The sequence below is a fragment of the Sciurus carolinensis genome, chromosome 3, assembly GCF_902686445.1.
Source record: "Sciurus carolinensis chromosome 3, mSciCar1.2, whole genome shotgun sequence".
NCBI lineage: Eukaryota > Metazoa > Chordata > Mammalia > Rodentia > Sciuridae > Sciurus > Sciurus carolinensis.
In genome coordinates this window covers 155,850,304-155,864,814 of record NC_062215.1, presented here as the reverse complement: position 1 = coordinate 155,864,814, position 14,511 = coordinate 155,850,304, and positions in this window count along the sequence as shown.

The following is a 14,511-nucleotide window of genomic DNA, read 5'->3' as shown; positions in this document are numbered from 1 at the left end:
TAACCAACATTTGGTTCAGAGAAGAGTTTTTGTTAAGTTTTCTTCATTATTATTTCACTCTATTCCAAATTGTGAGACTCCATAAAAGAGGGAGCTATTTTTATTTTACTATGTGGGTGACAAATTTAAGCACTGAGGTCACTCTCTTTAGCTCTCTACTATTTTACTTTTCTTTGAGGACTTAACATTTTCAGAAAATGTCAGGGCAGCAATTAGACAGCTAGTGCATATTTTGCTTCCACAGTTAGTAGGTGGGGAGGTGGTGGGCACTGGCTGGATGCTTACAATGACTCAGGGTTTCTGCACCTTGTGAATTTTAGGGAACCAAAGAAATTGCAATGAGGATAGATTTTTAAAAATCCTTTTGTAGAGGAGAACCGCACTAGGAATATCCAGGCTGCATATTAAGAATTAGACTTTTTTAGTCAACTTTTCTATTACTGTGACCAAAAGATCTGACAAGAACAATTTTAAGGAGGAAAAGTTAATTTGAGGCTCACGGTTTCAGATGTCGCGGTCCATTGACAGCTAGTTCCATTCCTTGGGGCCTGAAGTGAGGCAGAACATCAAGGCAGAAGAGTGTGGCAGAGCAAAGCTGTTGGGAACATGGCACCAGGAAGCAGACATAGAGAGATAGAAAAAGAGAGAGACAGAATGAGAGATCTGCTCAACAAGGGCTAAATACATACACCAAAGGCATGCTTCTAAGGATACACTCCTCTAGTCACACCCTACCTATCCAGTTACCACCCAGTTAATCCCTATCAGAAGACAGGGATTCGTGCACTAAAGGGCTGATTAGGTTAATGCTCTCACAACCCAATCATTTCACTGCTAAACCTTCCTGCATTGTCTCACACATGAGCTTTTGGCAGACACCTCACATCTAAACCACAACAGACTTACAACTCCTGCAATTAGAAATTCAAGAGGACACAGTTATCTGGTTCTAAAAGAATACTGGATTCCTCTTGGCTAAATAACGGAGGTATTACTCTTGGTTCATAGATAAATTAAGAATGAAAATTAAGATGAATAAGATATATCTGAGAACCCACTGAGGGCCAGAAAGGATAGCAAGAGAAAATCCATGTTTACCTGAAAACAGAAAAACATCCCTCAAAATACTTATTACACAAATAAGAAAAAATTGAAAACATTTTGCCTTCTTTAGTAAGATACAATAAAACATGTTCTAAAGAAGGAAGCAAATTCAAAGCTATAAACTGGTAACCAGATGAGAACACAAGATGAGAGGTAGTGACTGCAGTGAGGTAAGGTCAAAGATAACAGAATGAAACTGTCAGGGTATTAACAACCTGGAGAGGGAGCGGAATCCCAATAACAGAGATGAAACCCACAGGGCAGAGAGTAAAAAGTAGAATAAAAAGACAAACACATGAGCAGCAAAGGGAAAGGAAAGGCAGAAGTGGGTCCCCTTCCTCTCTTGTTAAGGCCACTGTGCTGTCCTCTTCTGCCCTTTGCTCTCCACCAATCCCCTATCTCAAACCTGTTCTGCTTAATTCACTCCCTGATCCCAACATTCTTTTGGTCATTCTAAGTTATCAGAGCATCTCATGATAGTTCTTTTGTTCAGAAAATATCTTTCACATGTCAATGCATAATATTCTCATGAACGGAGTTGTATTTTCTACCCAGGAGATACCTAGAATATTTTTTGAATTAGAAAAAAAGTATTATTTACCTGGAAAAATACCAACATCCAAAATAGTTATGGACATTGTCCTAATCTTTTAAAAATAGGTAGGCTGAAAATCTAATAGAAATAGATTTTCTATCAGAAAAGAGAAAATATTTTTGCTTAAACAAAAATTTTATAAATGTTTACTAAATATTATTTATCTCAATGAAAAATGTGAAAACATCCATGAATAAGGAAATTTGAATATTATTTGTGATAAATCAATCTGATGGATTATCATGAATTTATTTAAAATCAGATGTTCAAAGACATACTGGAGGTATACGAAAATGGTCTATGAAAAGAGATATAGAAATTGAAATACAGATTTTAAACCTATATAGAAAAAAGAAAATATGTGCAAAGATGAATTGCAATTATCTTTGGGTGAAGAGAAATGTTTATGTTTTTAAGGCATATTTTATATCATACATTAATATGAAATTGTTTTATATCATTTCATATTTTATATCACATATGTCTATTATATATTAGCTGAGAAATAAGAATCATGTACAAATATTTTTTTCTAAGCAAAAGAATTTGAATTTTGGTTCTGTTAACCACTGGCTGCCTGACTTGGATGTGTTACTTAGCTTCTGTACCCATGGACCACTTTACACATTTTAGGAATCAGCACAGAAGCATATGTTCAGTGGTAGAACATATGCTTATCTTGTACAAGGCCATGGGTTTGATCTCTAGCACCAAAAAATTAAGAAATAAAAACTAAAAATGAAGATATAATACTTATATATATTGACATGTGATAGCATAAATTGTTCTAAGCTGAGTATATGACATGCTAGCATTAATCAATAATTAACAGCATGGAGTGGGTAGGGCTATAAGAGAGTACACTCATGTTAACAGATAAGATATTTTAAAAGCTATACAAGAGCATTTTAAATTTTACTATATAATTCTCCAATTTATAGGTAGAGTAACAACTTGGCTACATCTTCTCTGCCCCTGGAGGTCTGGATAGTCAACATTTATGATCTTGTGCCACTTAGAGAGTAATGTATAGTAACAAAAGAAATTTATATATGGTATCTAATATGATTTTTCAAAAACTTTGTGAAATGAAAAAGACATATTTCTACTTTAGACATAAGCTTTGGGAAGGGAATGAAATAATTCAGAAATAATTCAATATTTTCTCTAGAAAAGTTCTGTTCAATAGAAATTCAAATCTACATGTAATTTAGATCGTAAAAATCAACAAGGAAAGTTAATCATTGTAATATCTTTTATTTCATCCTATATAGTTAAACATTAATGAGATAAAACATTGAGAAATTTTATATTCTTTTTATTTTCAAACTATATTTGAAATTCAGTCTGTCTTATGCTTACAGTATATATCATTCAGATATTACATCTGCATTCGATATAAATTTTCATGTGTGCAAATTAAGTAAATTTTCTATTGTATTAATTCAGTTTTAATATTTGAATTAAAAGCAGTATCGCATAAATGAAAAGCAGTCCTATATTTATTAATATGTATAAACAAATCAGTCTTCAAATTTTTCTTGTGGAATTGCACAGCAAATTTACATATACTGCTGATTAAAATTAAAATCTTCTGAATATTGATGCTAGAAAAGTTTTAAAATAATTTTTACTGATTTATAATATGGAACATTTCAATTTCACCATAAATTTCTGTATCTGTCTAGTGACTTAAAAATAAGCTTTCCTTTCCTTGGAGTTCTTAAGGTAGCTGGTTCATCAGCAGTGTGAGAATGATGTGAAGACACAATCAATCACTTTTTTTTGAACTTTGAGTATTGAGTATTTGTGGCACAGTCTTTTACTTTCAAGCAAATGTTGCAAACTTTTTCTAATACTTAAGCAATGAACATCTGCAAAGATTACAAGATCATTAGTAAATCATTTATTTCTTTGAATAGTTTCATAAACTAGGGATGGTTCATACTGTTTCCACATACAGACTGAAAGATTTTACCAATCTAAGACACTTGCATGCTTTGCTTCAGAAAACGAGGGGCAAATATTTTGAATATGGATCACACGGTGAAATGCAGTAATAGGGGACACATGAGTGTTTCGTTTTTAAATTTCACCAAGTAGCTGTAATACCATCCTCCGTGATAAAAACTCATTTTATGAGTAATTAAAATTCTTCGATTGCTCGAGAGATTAAACGACATCTACATCACGAGTTCAATATTTTTGGCCACAAACTGACATTTCTATATAATTGAGGATCCGGATCTATTCGAATGGAGAGATAAATTTTAGAGAGTTGAAGACTTCTGAGCGAATAGTACCAGATGCAGGACCCGCCTGGTCTCAAAACCTCTTCACACGGTCCGGGGTCCCTTTGGCTGCAGGTCAGCGCGCGTCTGGGCGGCAGAGACCTTCAGGACCCTCCGAAGAATCCAGGGCTCCCTAAGCAATGGTGTTGGAAGCAGAGAGCTTGCCAGTGGCGGGAGCCGCCAATTACGCCTCTGGATGCGCTCGGCAGGGGTCGCCTGGGGACCGCTCCCTCTCCACAGCCCCTTCCCCGCACTGGACCGCGGGCTACTCCGCAGGGAAGGCAGGGCCAACCTGGAGCGTCTGCGGCCGGATCCGTATTCCAACACGGCCGAGGCCACCCGACCCCGCCATCCCCAGCCAGTGGCCTCGGGCTGCGACAGCCGGGCTGCTTCTCCCTCCCCGCGACAAGTTTGCCCCGCGCCAGCCAAGTTAGAGAGTGTGGAAGCTTCTCCTGGAATCCGGGTGGAGGGTGTGAGCTCCTCCCAAATGCTGTCCCCGGGCAGGCGGAGCCGGGAGTGTCGCCCCAGGTCTGAGCGAGATTCCAGAACCCGGTTCCTCTAGGCGTAAGGAGGCCGAAGGTGCGCGCAGCGAGCGTGCTCACACACACACACACACATACACACACACACACACACACACACACACACACAGTCACGCTAACACACATCAACACGGAGGGAAGTGAGGGAGGAGAGAAAAGAAGAGGAGGACGACAATCCTCAGGATTTGGCTTTGGCAGGCATTTAACGGTACTACAAAGAGAGGATTTAGGCGAGTGATGTCCCGGCGCTGGCACCGTCCAGATTAGCACATTGGCACAGTAGCTCAGCGAATCATTTATGAGCATTTTTACTGTTAGACTCCCTATTATGTATGTACGTATCCATCTGTATATTTAATTGACGGTAATTAATCCTTAGTTTCCAGATGAAACATGAGGAGGAGCGATTGTGATCGTTATTTGAAGGGAAAGGGCATATATCATTAGATGGAGAATAAGAGAGAGGAAAACATTTGTGGCTACGGATCATTAATATGTAAACACTGAGAGTGAAGATAGTGTTTTTCATAATAAAAGGAGTTTAGACGATGTGCGTGTCGTATTATGTCAAAACAGAGCCTTTCCCAATTGAAAATAACTGCTCATCTGCAGATCTTTTGTTGCAAAACCTAAGGTTTGCACTGAGCTTTTTGGGTGAGCGAGAAGGAAGTGAGTGTGTTGAGGGATACCGTGCGCCTGAAGAAAGTAAGCGGTTTTATTTTAGTTGTCTTTAATTTTATCCTTGGAACTATAGGGGGCGCGCCAAGACCACGCAAGGAAAGTCTAGGGCCACGTTATACATTGAATTCATATACTGGTAGGATCCTTCTACAAAACTGTATTTGGCTTTCAAATGACTACAACTTCGGTTCTCCCAACAATGTGATTTCTCTTTAATTACCTATCATCCAAAATTCAAATCATTTCTACTACAGAAAAGCATCTCTACTTTGGTTTTAACCATTGTGGTCAAAAAGTTTTAAAAAATACTTCTAAAGTCAGGTTACTAACTTTGAATATATTGCTAACTGTATGTGTAGTAGACTCTTGACTGTAAATCTCAATTAATTTAGCCTGAATTTGTCCATTGAGTTAGTAAGAGACAGAATCTATTAATAAAAAATTGGTACTAAATTTACTATGACACTGATAGAAAAACAGATGTTCCTTAAAGCCTTTCTTTATATCTCGTGGGATATTTGGATATCTAATGATAAAATATTATGAACAAGTTAGTTTGTCCTTAAAAACTTAAATCATTTTTGCCTATATGTAATATAAAAGTTTTATAACAATGTCAGTTCTCCATCAAAAGTTTCCTTTTTCTAAGGTTATAGGGAATTACTGTTTTATTAAGCAAAGAAAGAAATCACTACAAGATTGTATGTATAATATTTTATATTTATAAACACAATTTGCTTCTAGCTTTAAATATCAAACTATAGTGCAAAAATAATTATTTTTCTAAAAATAACTTCAAAGTGATATGTTTTTATGGTTATGACTTGTGAATCATATAAAGCAAAAGATAATTATAATATGTGAAATATGACCAAGATTTTGGCATTTAAAAAAATATTTAAATGTTAAATTAAGTCGATATTTATGTTTTAGTGCTTTTTCTAAACTTCAGTGTCTTTGCTTTGAAACATTGTTATTATACTAATCTTTAATCAGCTTCAAAATTCTCAGGCTCTAATGTTAAGTTAAAATTTTCCTGTTCTGAACCATTTGGATAAATCAGAGGTATTGCTTATATTCATGATTTAGTTTCTATTTTTAAATGCAAATACGGTAGTTTTTTAACAAACTTACTTAGCTTATGACAAAACATAATTAATGCTATTAGTTCACATAATTTCAAAGTTGATTGAGCACACTATTTTAAAGCTTTAAAAGGAAGTCATATTTAAGGTATGGATTGGTGCAGAACAAAAATTCAATATATAATAATTAGTGAATATCATAACATATAGTTATTTAGAAAGAGCAAAGTGAGGATGGGTAAAGAGGAAGATGGTGTGTTTAATTTTTGAGGTTTTAGATTAGTTGAAGCAATGAACTAATATTGATAAAGAATTTTACCAAGAAGACTAGATTTGAAGCATGGTTTTAAGGCTTAAATTCAATGGGAGTGCTGAAAATTCCTGTGTGAATAAGAGTATCAGTAAGAGTTTAGTAGGAAAAAAGGTCAGTTAACTAAATTAGTTCTTTTGGAGAAGCATGCAGACCTAAATTCTGTAAGATTACTTACTGCTAGATCAAAAACAATTTTGTAACCCCTGTGGCAATTACCAGATTCCATTTTGGTTGTTGATAGGTGCTCTGTGGATTTTTGAAAAAGAAAGTTTGTTCTTCATGTATTTAGAGAAAATTTATCCTCCTTAATCCCATTTGAAATTTAAGTCTCTAATAACTCTCAGTTTTTATTTTAAAAAGTGAATTGTGTTCTAAGGAAAAGAAACGGCTAAAACCAAGTACAGATGATGCCTGCCTATAGCACAAAAACTCACAAGGAGTGAGTTTTTCTAAGCCTCCCTCCATGACATTTTAAAATGTCATTCTTTTTTTTTAAATTTTTTTTTATTGTAAACAAATGGGATACATGTTGTTTCTCTGTACATGGCGTAAAGGCATACCATTTGTGTAATCATAAATTTACATAGGGTAATGTTGTTTGATTCATTCTGTTATTTTTTTCCCTTCCCCCCCACCCCTCCCACCCCTCTTTTCCCTCTATACAGTCCTTCCTTCCTCCATTCTTGCCCCCCCTCCCTAACCCTAACTCTAACCCTAACACTAACCCCTCCAACCCCCCATTATGTGTCATCATCCACTTATTAGCGATATCATTCGTCCTTTGGTTTTTTGAGATTCGCTTATCTTAAAATGTCATTCTTGTCCTTCATCTGACATACAGAACAGGCTAAATATTGGGGCAAACAATTATTCTGTTGGCTTGTAGAATTTTTTCAAGCCCAATTGAGGAAAAACAAAGCTTACAGAGGAAGAAAAATAATTAATACAATTTCAGGGTTTTGAGGTTTAATGTCAGACAAGTAAATCCGAGTATGGTCATGCCACAAACTAATGGTGAATCCCTGTGTAAATTACCTAACATCTTCAAAACACAAGTTTTTGAGCCGGGCTTAGTGGCTCATGCCTATAATCCCAGTGGCTCGGGAAACTGAGGCAGGAGGATTGTGAGTTCAAAGCCAGCCTCAGCAACTTAGTGAGGCCCTAAGCAACTTACCAAGACCCTGTCTCTAACTACAATACGAAAAGATGATTGAGGATGTGGCTCAGTGGTCAAGTGCCTCTGGATTCAATCCTCGGTACCAAAACCAAAACCAAAACAAACAACAAAAATCTGAATATTACATGGAACGGTCTGTGAAAAGCAATTTACCTAGTCAGTGCCTGACACATAGCAATTATATACAAAGTCTTGGCCATCATTAACCACTTCATCGTCATTTCTCTTTTACAAAATAATTAGTTAATAATCACTATGGAAAAATTCTTTTTTTCTCATACACATATTGATCAGATAACCAGCATTTGTCTATAAAGAAAAAAAAAATGAAGATTTCTGTTTCTTCCTGCTGTGGTCCATTGCTACATTGCTTAATTATTTTTTTCCTTGATTTGCTGCATTAAGAGGAACACAGTACACAGTTGAACAGTGGTGACCACAGACGTCTTTCTTTCTTTTTAATTTCAATGGTAAGATTTCTAAAATTATATCATTAAATATATTTTGCACAAATTTTGGGTAGTCATAATATCATTTCTAAACTTGTTTTGGCTAAATGTAAGAAAGTTTTGAATAATTACAAAAGACATAATTTTGAATTGAAATTTTACAAAAAGTAGTTTAGAATAACAAATTGTGCGTTGCTTATTTTGAACATACATGATGCTCTTCGCTTATATAAATAAAAGATATTGGGCTCCTATTCCGGGCTTTTTAGGACTTTGAACTAAGGGCAAGAATTGATTCTTTTTTAAAAAACACATATATAATTTATATAATAAATTAATGCCATTCAGAACACAGTGCCCGAACATTACGCAGTTGAACATGCTAGTACTGTTTGTCATGAAGCCCCTGTGCTCATGTTAGATTGGTGATGCCCCACTACTGATAGTGGTTAAGAACTGGTTCTTAATAATTTGCTCAGTGCGCCTGGCATCTCATAGACACTCACCAAACATGAGATGATGTCTGTGTGGGTATGGTAATAGGCCATTTTGTACTTCAAATCGACAGTTGTTGGTTGTATTAGCGTGCTCAGGTTGCTACAACATAAGACCACAGACTGAGTGGCTTGCACAAAAGAAATTTATTTTCTCACAGTTCTGGATGTGGGAAGTCTAAGGTCAAGATGTCAGCCAATTCAGTTCCAGTGAAATCTCTCTTCCTGGCTTGCAAATATCCTCCTTTCCTTTTCTGTGTCATCATGTGACAAGGAGAGAGTGAGAGAGAGAACAAGCTTGGTTTCTTCATCTTATAAAGGTACCAATGCTAATGGATTAGTCTCACCCCTATGACCTCGTTTAACCCTCATCATCTCAGGGCACAGTCTCTGACTCCATGAGCAGACACACAGGGGGTTAGGATCTCAATGTATAAATTTGGAAGAACACAATCAATCCATATCATTAGCAAATGTGTATGAGATTCTTGATGCAGATATGATACATCAGTAACAAATAAAATATTCAGAAAACAAACAACTTTAAATACTTCCTGACTCAATGTTTAGCTGGCAAAATTAGGACAGATTTTAGTGTAAAGGATTCTCATGCTAGGCTGTTAATCACTCCTTGATTTATAGCAAACTAGAACCTGATGAAAATTTCCCTGTAAGAATAATTCTCACTTGTGCTACTTATGTGGTTAGGTTACCTCTCTTTCTTAGAAGAGTGTTTCCGTTCCTTTATTTACCACGTATTTGGTGCAACTGAGTAGGCACAAGATAAATGTAAGCTTGCATATTTTTCTGCCTACACTACAAGAGAATGTGGTTTTCAGTTTCAGAAAGACACACACATATAATGAGTTACAAAATGTAACTTCTAGTCTCATCACATATTCTGGCAGTTCATTTCCTGGATGAGTAATATCTGCAAGACAAAAATGTCCTTAGTAGCCTGTAGTGTTCAGGTACACAAACTTCAGTGCACTTTTTTTTTTAATATTGACTAACACTGCCTGGGGCTATCTGAAAGCCTGAAGAAATCTCAAGTGTAAACAAGGTTTACAGAGTTCTTTTTCTGCAGAATAAAAATATCTACCAACCAAATCAAAGTTCATTGCATACCACCATTACCCAGCAAATAAGTAGCATTGTGTTTGTAGGTCTCTTGTTGTTTGGGATCAGACATGGAAGTTGTCTTTTAATTCTTGTGTCAAAAATATTTGAGAATGTATCATGCCTCTTGCTTGATATCACAACCTTGGCTTTGTCCATCCATCTTCTGCCTTGTAGCCCAAAGAAAGGGCTTCGTTTTGTTTGTGGAATGAATGGATCTAAAAATCCTTGCTAATGCAATAATGTAATTAGGTCCAGGATACAGGCAACAACAAACGGACTAAAGAATTTCTCTCACTTAAATATTTTTTTCATAGGTCTCCCCATTTTTAAAAACCACATTGTACTGAGTTATTGAGCACTGTGTTGACTGGCAATGTTCAATCATTGAAGCATGACCCCTACTCCAAAAAAACTTGTGTTCTAGAGGAGAACATGGATGAATTGATAGTAATGCAAAGATGTGTCCTTTGCTGCCACCCTTGACTTCAGAGTGTCTTCCTGACTAATCTAATTTTTCTTGTCCTTAAACATTTATGATTTGGGCATTTTTGTCTTTTAATTCTATGTTTGTGTACTGTGGGTGTTAAGCCCCTAACCAGAGATGGCAAAGGCTTACATGATGTCTGAGATTAGGACCTTCCATTCCAACACTCTCAGCAGTGTTTCTGAAGTTGAAGTCTTAGGGATTCACATGAATGCTGACTCTGAAGATGATCCCTCTTTAGCAGAGGACTTAACTTGTAGCCATCTCCATGTTATATGACTTCCCCTGTCTCATCTCCCAAGCCTGTTCTTAAGGTTTTTCCCAAATTACAAACATAAACTTTTGTCCTGTCTGAACTCATTTTACTTTGCTTCAGGGAAAATATCACAGACTTATTCCTTAAAATGATTTTGTTTTTACAAGTTGTTTCAATTGGTTGATTCCCCATATTCCTTTCTACTTTTCTGGTTTCTTACAATGTCATCGCTATTGTTGAAGAACAAATTCACCCTTGGCAACCCCTTTCTGACTCATAAATTGAGATGTGGTTTTGTGGCTAGAACCATAGGTTGAAAATTAGGAAAACCAAGCTTTTGATCCAGTTTTCACTCCATCATCAAGTGGCCACAGCGAGCTCTTGAAATTTCAAGTCTTCTTGGTAAAATCTCCCTTATGCTTGACTCTTAAAATACTTGCATGATAGTTACAGTGCACAAGAGCCTAGGGTTCTAATGTGTGAAACTGAATATATTACTGATTTATGATTTATAATGATTTTTACTTATGATCTCACCTCCCTACTCTTGCTTAAAAGCAACCTCCTGATCCTTATAAATCAGGCTCTTCCTTTAAGCTGCAGTCGTTTCCAGCTGCTCACAGGTTGGCTGAATGCCAAAGAGGGAAATCAGCATTTATGCATAAAGTCTAGGGCAATCACACTGGTTGCTATGGCATTGGATCCTGCAGATTTTCTGTGGGGTGGGGGGCCGAGGGGCCGAGGAGCTGATGATTCTTTGTTACTCTCAAATTCTAAATGCCAGTGGTCTGATATGGATGGTATTTTTTCTGCATTATTTGTCTCATCTTTGTGGACAATACTACTGGTCCCTGGACTGCTTTGATAGTATCCAAAGCTATTAGAAAATAGAAAATAATTATGAAACAAAAACCCACAAACACTAGTTTATGGGTGATAAACTTGCTATCATCTTTAAATAATGTCTAATAGAGCCATCGGATCTGACCATCATTCATGTGTATTAAAGTTTCAAGAACTATACTGTTTGACCAACGAAGTGATAGAGAAAGTATTTAGTTTTCTAAAATGTGAGCTGACTGACTTTCACTGAATGTGTTTTGAATCAATATTAGTGACAGCTTGCTGCTGCTTTAAATTGTGAAGGATTTTTTTTTTTTATTATAAACAAATGGGGTACAACTTGTTTCTCTGGTTGTACATGAAGTAGAGGTGTACCATTTGTGTAATCATACGTTTACATAGGGTAATGGTGTTTGATTCATTCTGTAATTTTATCCTTCCCCCCAACCCCTCCCACCCCTCTTTTCCCTCTATAGAGTCCCTCCTTCCTCCATTCTTGCCTCCCTCCCACCCCCCATTATGTATCATCATCCGCTTATCAGTGAGATCATTTGTCTTTTGGTTTTTTGAGATTGGCTTATCTCACATAGCATGATACTCTCCAATTTCATCCATTTGCCTGCAAATGCCATAATTTTATTATTCTTTACGACTGAATTATATTCCATTATATATATATCACAGTTTCTTTATCCATTCATCAATTGAAGGACATCTAGGTTGGTTCCACAATCTGGCTATTGTGAACTGAGCAGCTATGAACACTGATGTGGCTGCATCATTGTAGTATGCTGATTTTAAGTCCTTTGGGTATAGGCTGAGGAGTGGGATAGCTGGGCCAAATGGTGGTTCCCTTCCACCATTTCTAAGGAATCTCCACACTGCTTTCCAGAGTGACTGCACTAATTTGCAATCCCACCCGCAATGTATGAGTTCACCTTTTTCCCATATCCTCACCAACACCTGTTGTTGCTTGTATTCTTGATAATCGCCATTCTAATTGGGGTGAGATGAAATCTTAGGGTAGTTTTGATTTGCATTTCTCTTATTACTAGAGATGTTGAACATTTTTTCATATATCCATTGATTGCTTGTAGATCTTCTGTGAAGTGTCTGTTCATTTCCTTAGCCCATTTGTTGATTGGGTTATTTGTATTCTTGGTGTAAAGTTTTTTGAGTTCTTTATATATTCTGGAAATTAGTGCTCTATCTGAAGTATGAATGGCAAAGATTTTCTCCCACTCTGTAGCTCTCTCTTCACATTGCTGATAGTTTCCTTTGCTGAGAGAAAGCTTTTTAGTTTGAATCTATCCCAGTTATTGATTCTTGCTTTTATTTCTTGTGCTATGGGAGTCCTGTTAAGGAAGTCTGATCCTACCCTGACATGTTGAAGATTTGTACCTACTTTTTCTTCTCTAAGATGCAGGTTCTCTGGTCTGATTCCAAGTTCTTGATCCATTTTGAGTTGAGTTTTGTGCAGGGTGAGAGATAGTGGTCTAGTCTCATTCTGCTGCATATGGATTTTCAGTTTTCCCAGCATCATTTGTTGAATAGGCTATCTTTTCTTCATTGCATATTTTTGGTACCTTTGTCTAGTATGAGAAAACTGTATTTATTTGGGTTTGTGTCCATGTCCTCTATTCTGTACCATTGATCTACCTGTCTATTTTGGTGCCAATGCCATGCCATTTTTTTTGTTACTGTTGCTTTGTAGTATAGTTGAAGTTCTGGTATTGAGATACCCACAGCTTCACTCTTCCTGCTAAGGATTGCTTTAGCTATTCTGGGTTTTTATTCTTCCAGATTAATTTAATGATTGCTTGCTCTATTTCTGTGAGGTACATCATTGGGATTTTAATTGGAATTGCATTGAATCTGTATAGCACTTTAGGTAGTATGGCCATTTTGACAATAGTAATTCTGCCTATCCAAGAACTTGGGAGATCTTTCCATCTTCTGAGGTTTTCTTTAATTTCTTTCTTTAGTGTACTGTAGTTCTCATTTTAGAGGTCTTTCACCTCTTTTGTGAGATTGATTCCCAAGTATTTTATTTTTTTTGAGGCTATTGTGAATGGGGTAGTTTTCCTAACTTCTCTTTCTGAGGATTCATCACTTATGTATAAAAATGCATTAGGTTTATGAGCATTGATTTTATATCCTGCTACTTTATTGAATTCACTTATGAGTTCTAAAAGTTTTCTGGTGGAATTGCCCGGTATCTCTAAATATATAGTATTTGTCATCAGCAAATAGGGATAGTTCGAGTTCTTCTTTTTCTATTCATATCCCTTTAATTCCTTTGGTCTAATTGCTCTGGCTAGAGTTTCAAGGACAGTGTTGAATAGAAGTGGTGAAAGAGGGCATCCCTGCCTTGCTCCAGTTTTTAGGGGTAATGGTTTTAGTTTTTCCTCCATTTCAAATGATATTGACCATGGGCTTAGCATAGATGGCTTTTACAATGTTAAGGAATGTTCCTACTATCCCTATTTTTTCTAGTGTTTTGATCATGAAGGAGCGCTGTATTTTATCAAATGTTTTTTCTGTGTCTATTGAAATAATCATGTGATTCTTAACTTTAAGTCTATTGATATGGTGAATGACATTTATTGATTTCTGGATGTTGAACCAACTTTGCATCCCTGGGATAAAACCCACTTGATGGTGGTGCACTATCTTTTTAATACATTTTTGTATGCGATTTGCTAAAATTTTGTTGAGAATTTTTGCATCAATGTTCATTAAGGATATTGGTCTGAAATTTTCCTTCTTTGATGTGTCTCTGTCTGGTTTAGGTACCAGGGTGATATTGGCTTCATAGAATGAGTTTGGGAGGGTTCCCTCCTCTTCTATTTCATGGAATACTTTGAGAAGTATTGGAATGAGCTCTTCTTTAAAGGTTTTGTAGAGGTCAACTGAGAACCCATCTGGTCCCGGACTTTTCTTTGTTGGTAGGCTTTTGATGACTTCTTCTATTTCATTACTTGAAATTGGTCTATTTAAATTGTGTATGTCCTCCTGGTTCAGTGTACGTAATTCATACATCTCTAGAAACCTGTTGATGTCTTCAAGATTTTC